Source organism: Silene latifolia, chromosome 9, assembly GCF_048544455.1.
Source record: "Silene latifolia isolate original U9 population chromosome 9, ASM4854445v1, whole genome shotgun sequence".
NCBI classification, from domain to species: Eukaryota; Viridiplantae; Streptophyta; class Magnoliopsida; order Caryophyllales; family Caryophyllaceae; genus Silene; species Silene latifolia.
The window spans coordinates 144,362,472-144,368,249 of record NC_133534.1 but is presented as its reverse complement, the minus strand read 5'-3'; the positions used below and the strand labels follow the sequence as shown (position 1 = coordinate 144,368,249).

Genomic DNA, 5,778 nt, shown 5'->3' with positions numbered 1-5,778 from the left:
TAAATGAAGGAGGGGTGGATATTTGGCTAAGTATGCATCTTCCCGATCCTTATAAGCTTGTTTGTGCATCTCTTGCATAAGTAGAGTCATGTAGTCATTGCCCACTTCAACACCTTCGGGTTTGAACTTTTGATATTTGAATGGATAGGGTGGTGTGACAATGGAGGAGGAGGGCATTTCAATTTCACCCCTTTATTGACGGATGATGTATTCGGCTTCTTTTAAGAGGGGAAGAAGGTAGTTGGTCCGATGGACACTCAAACGACATATCTTGGAAGGCAAAGTAAAAGATCTAGCATCATTGGTGAGCCACCCATATTTGGTGTCAAGAGGATTATGCGTGACCCACTTGTACTTGTTAATCATGGCATCCATGTCAATGAGATGACCCCCTTTTTTCGCCACATACTTGCTATCCTTGTTGAAATTCGGATCAAAGTACTTGGCCAAGAGAGTAACTAGACCTCCATTTACGATAAAAGCGGTGCCTTGCTTTCCACAATCAACATTGAGCCATCTTTCCACCAAAAGCCTTAGATCATTGTAAGGCTTGGTGAATTCCCTTCCAATATTTAAGGCCGACTCAAGTAGAACACAATCGAGCTTGGTAAAGTGGTTAGTGTCTTTTCTTGCAATGATAGTATTCCCGATGACCTTGTGCCACACTCTAATGCCCGGATGGTGGACTAATAGAGCGCGACAAGCATGAAAGTTCTCAAATTTCCTCCCAGAAATCGCCTCCCAAAGAGGAGCGGGGTCATACTTTTCGGGCTTCTTATAATAACGAGGTGTATCACTAAGACCTAATGCTTTACTCAAAACATCAAAGGTGATGCGCCTATTCACATTGGCAAGGCGGAACTCGATGTTTTCTCTAGTCTCTACCTTAGTTACTTTCAAAGAACTCAAGAATTCCAAGGTAAGGGAGGGGTATGTCAATTCTCTTGTAGCAAACAATTTTCCCAACCCCATGGCTTCAAAGAAGGCTTTTGTTTGTTCAAGGACACCCAATTTGTTCAAGGCATCTTCACATATGAATTTGGTGGGTAGAAAGGATTTCCTAGCATACTTGGCAAATGTATTCCTATGGGAGTTAGAAATGAAAATTACCTCCGGATAGTTTGATAATTGAGCAATTTCCGGAGTTGTTGATGTTGTTGCTTCCAAGGGAGGATTTTGTTGTTGTTGAACTTCCAAGTTTGCACTAGCAACCACCATATCCAATGAGCCTTTCTTTTCTTGAAGGCATTGTTGCCTTGTTGAGAGTGCCTTTGCCTTAAGTGCCTTTGTTGATCCTTTTGTTCTTGCCATTGATGATTATACCAAGAAAAGAGTGAAATTCTTCGATTTCCAAATATACCCAAATCGATTTTAAGATGAAAGGCTTTGCCTTTGTATTTCAAAAATCGACTCAAAGGTTGAAGATTTTGGTGCTTGGGTTTGATTATTGTTGGAAAAGGAGTGATTAATTGTTGTCAAAAGGAAGTTTGGATTTGGTTTTGTTGAATTTGGTTGAGGAAATCTTGTTTTGGTGATGGAGAGGATGAAGGTTTTGAGTTTTGGGGTTTTTGGTAGTGTTTTGAATGAATGAATGAAGGAATGAATGTGGGAGGGGTATTTAAAAACACCCGAAAATTTTGAAACTGCAGGGGAAGACGGGCATTTTTCCTTCGGGACACTCGGATTCTGCCTATTCTGGGTTCAGGATTCTCGCCTAAAGACGGGCGTCTTTTAATTTGGGGACGCTCGGATTCTTGATTGCGGGACGAGCGGATTCTATCGAAAGACGGGCGGATTACGATCAAACAAGCTTTCTTATTTTGCACTGGCAAAAAGACGGGCGTCTTTCTACAAAGACGAGCGGGTTCTTCAAGACGAGCGTCTTTTCTACTGGGACGCTCGGATTCTTCAACAGTACCAAATTTTCAATTTTTCAGTTCAATTGGACGGACGGATTCTGCCAAAGACGCTCGGATTCCCTGAAGACGAGCGGATTCCCCTTAAGGACGCTCGGATTCCTCCTAGTCTACCCGGATTCAGTTCCATCCGTGCACTTGCATATCCCGTGTCATTTTCATTCTTCAAATCCCGTGTTCCTCATTGTAAGGGCACTACTAAGGCATGAATAACCTAGGCAATTGCTATCCCCACACTAAGCTAAAGCACTACACATCAATAAAATCATTAGTCCCTCCCTCACTTCTCTCAAAAATGATAATTATCTTGATCAAAGCATAAAAATCCAAAAATGACAAAAATGCAATGTAAGAATTAAAATGCGAGTAAGAAATATTTACAAATGGTGGTTTAGGGAGGACTCCACCAAACTCTCATCCTTAGTGAGATGTCATGGGGGCATGTCCAAGGTGTTGTTGATGTTGCTCAACACCTTGAAGAAGTAGTCAAAAGCTTGTTCATTATCATGATAAAGATCCTCAATAAATCTTTGCACTTGTTGTCCTTCATGTTGGTCTTGATCGATAGCATTACCAATATAGGGATTGAAAATCCCTTCAAACTCATCGTCCCAAAGACCACAAACTTCATCTACTTGGTCACTAAAGATCTCTTGAGTTGATAGAGACAACTCTCCCACTTTCTTGTCTTGGCCAATGAGGCCATCCTCTTCATTGCTTGACTTTGGTGAGCTTTTCAAGCTCTCTTTGTTACAATTCACTTGCTCTTTGAATGGAGCATCATCAACTTTCTTCTTCCATTGGAATCCCGACTTCTTCCTATCATCCTTCCGGCTATAATGATCAACCATAAAACATGGTTCATGCAAACGGGGAGCTCTCATGGTCTTGTCAAGATTGAAAGTTATGCTCTCATCTCCCACTTCTAGAGTGAGCTCTCCATGCTTCACATCTATCACCGCACCCGCGGTGTGCAAGAAAGGTCTTCCTAGAATGATTGGAATGTTGGAGTCTTCTTCCATGTCAACAATGACAAAGTCCACCGGGATGAAAAATTTCCCAACTCTTACGGGGACATCTTCCCATATCCCTAATGGTGTCTTCGTCGATCTATCGGCCATTTGGAGTGTGATATTGGTGTATTTAAGCTCTCCTATCCCTAACCTTTTACTCACCGAGTACGGCATAACACTCACACTAGCCCCTAGATCACATAAGGCTTTGTTGATTGTGGTGTCGCCAATGGTACACGGTATTGAGAAGCTTCCCGGATCTTTAAGGTTTTGGAGGTGAACTCCCTTGAAGTATTGCACTACTCACCTTAGTGAAGGCGATAGTCTCAAGCTTCCAGATCGACTTCTTCTTTGTAAGGATGTCTTTCATGTACTTTGCATAGGCCGGCACGTGATTGATTAATTCCGTGAAAGGAATCGAGACTTCCAAATTCTTCACAATATCCATAAATTTTCCAAGTTGGTCATCAAATTTGGGCTTGGCTTGACGACTCGGAAAAGGAAGTCTAATCACATTGGGCTCCTTCTCCTTGGCCTTGTCTTAATTTTTCTTTGAAACTTCTTCTTTTGATGGTTCTCCATCCTTGGAGTTTTGCACAACTTCTTCTTTGTCACTAGCTTCAACAATTTCATCCCCAACTTGCTTCTTTGGTGCTTCATACCTTGTACCACTTCTCAAGTGAATGGCACCAACCGTTTCATGTCTTGGGGGATTACTTTGAGGTGGTAATTGCCCCTTTTATATTTGTGAGCTTGAAGATGCTAGTTGAGTCAATTGGGTTTCCAACATTTTGGTGTGAGCTAGGATGTTGTTGATGGTGATTTCCTTTGCTTGACTATCCTTTTGCATTTGAGTGAAAAACTCTTGTTGATTCTTTTGCATTTGGAGGACCGCTTTTTGAACATCAAAACCTTGGTCATTTTATTGATTGTATGGAGTTTGATTTTGGTAACCTTGGTTTTGGTTGTAAAAGGGCCTTTGATTTTGGTTTCTCATGGGAGGTGGGGTGTATGTTGGTTGAGGGTTTAGAACATTTTGGCTTTTGTATGAGAGATTTGGATGGAATTTGGTGTTTTCATTGTAATAATTGGAGTAAGGGGTACCACTCTTGTCTGCTTGGAAAGCATTCACTTGTTCATTTGTTCCCCTCCATTCACTTTGGTCATGTCCCAAAGTTCCACAATTCTCACATATCCCACTTGGGATTGATGAAGATGCCGTCATGGCATTAACATGTTGCTTTGGTGATTTTGAGGCTTCTTCAAGTCTAGCCATAGCTTTTTCGAACTTCAAGTTGATGGTATCAATATGAGCACTAAGTTGAGCACCTAATTGAGTAATAGAGTCCACTTCATGCTTTTCTCCTCTAGTAGCCTTGCGAGGTCTACTATATTGTGAGTTATGGACCGCCATTTCCTCAATCTTGTTCCAAGTTTGATTGTCGTCAACTTCGGTGAACATTCCATTTGATCCCATGTTGAGAATGTTTCTTGAGTCTTTATAAAGACCGTTCTAAAATTGTTGTACCAAGAACCACTCGCTAAGTCCATGGTGAGGACATGAGCGACAAATTCCCTTGAATCGCTCCCAAGCTTCATACAAAGATTCTTCATCCCTTTGCTTAAAGCCCGTAATTTGAGCTCTTAGCATGTTAGTCTTTTCCGGTGGATAGAACTTTTTGTAGAAAGGTAGAGCCAACTTCTTCCAAGAATCAATTCCGAGAGTAGCCTTATCAAGGCCATTCAACCATTGTTTTGCGGTGCCAATTAGAGAAAAAGGAAATAAGACCCATCGAATTTGGTCTTGAGTTACACCGGTTTGAGAAATCGCATCACAATAGTCACAAAAAGTCTCCATATGAGAATGAGGGTCTTCACTTGGCATCCCCCCAAATTGGCTTCTTTCGACTAATTGGATAAATGCGGATTTGGCAATAAAATTTCCGGTTAGATGTTGTGGTGTGGGAGTACCATTGGGTAGGTTCTCCTCGGTTGGTACGGAATGTGATGAAAATTTAGGCATTGTGGGTGGATTTTGTGTTGGATTTTGTGTTGGGTTCTCCTCACCTTCTCTTGCAAAAGGGTTGATGAACTCAATAGTGTTTGGTTGAATATCTACAACCTCACCAATACCTCTCAAAGTTCTCCGAGCAAGTCTTCTATTGGTTGTCAAAGTCCTTCCAATTTCGTGATCAAAGGGTAACAAGTTACCTCGTGATCTTCTAGACATGCAAAATATCAAACAACTCGAAAATAATTAGAACAAACCTTGAGGAGTTTTACTTCCTCAAGGCAAAGAAAGACACAACTAATAACAATATAAGAAAATCTAAATCAAGTTAACACCGTCCCCGGCAACGGCGCCATTTTTGGTCGGACTCTCGAGGAGGTTTAGTTTTCAGTACTTGTCGTTAGGAGCACCTAGACCAAAACACAATTTATAACTTCACAAACAACTCTACAATTAGTAAAGAGGCAAGTAAAGGTCGGATCCCAAGGGACGGGAATTGAGATGAGATTTTCTATTGCAACTAGTGGTGTCTAAGGGTGTCACAATTTGGGGTTTGAAGTAGAAGATCACTAAACTAAATAGCAATGAAAGTAAACAAGCAAGATGATTAAAAAGGGATGCAAACAATTGATAAAAGTCACTAGGGTGTCATGGGGTCATAGGGGATTCATGGTAATTGATCATAGAAACATATTCTCAAATTATAAGCAAGCAATTATTATTGTGATGGATCGAGTTGGTTTATGTCTTACAATCCTAGGAAAGTTTGGTCCCGGAGCCGAATCGATTAGATTGTACAACACCTACAAGTCGACTTAATCTTCCCTACTCAACTATA

The 5,778-nt window shown here is 41.1% G+C and overlaps 1 non-coding gene across 1 annotated transcript; it reads left to right on the top strand.

Annotated features, from left to right (window-relative positions):
• Nucleotides 1-4,473: 4,473 nt before the first annotated feature.
• Nucleotides 4,474-4,580, top strand: LOC141602900 (small nucleolar RNA R71). The gene has a single exon (XR_012524806.1). It is a non-coding gene; the product is annotated as a small nucleolar RNA R71 (small nucleolar RNA).
• The last annotated feature ends 1,198 nt before the right edge of the window (nucleotides 4,581-5,778 follow it).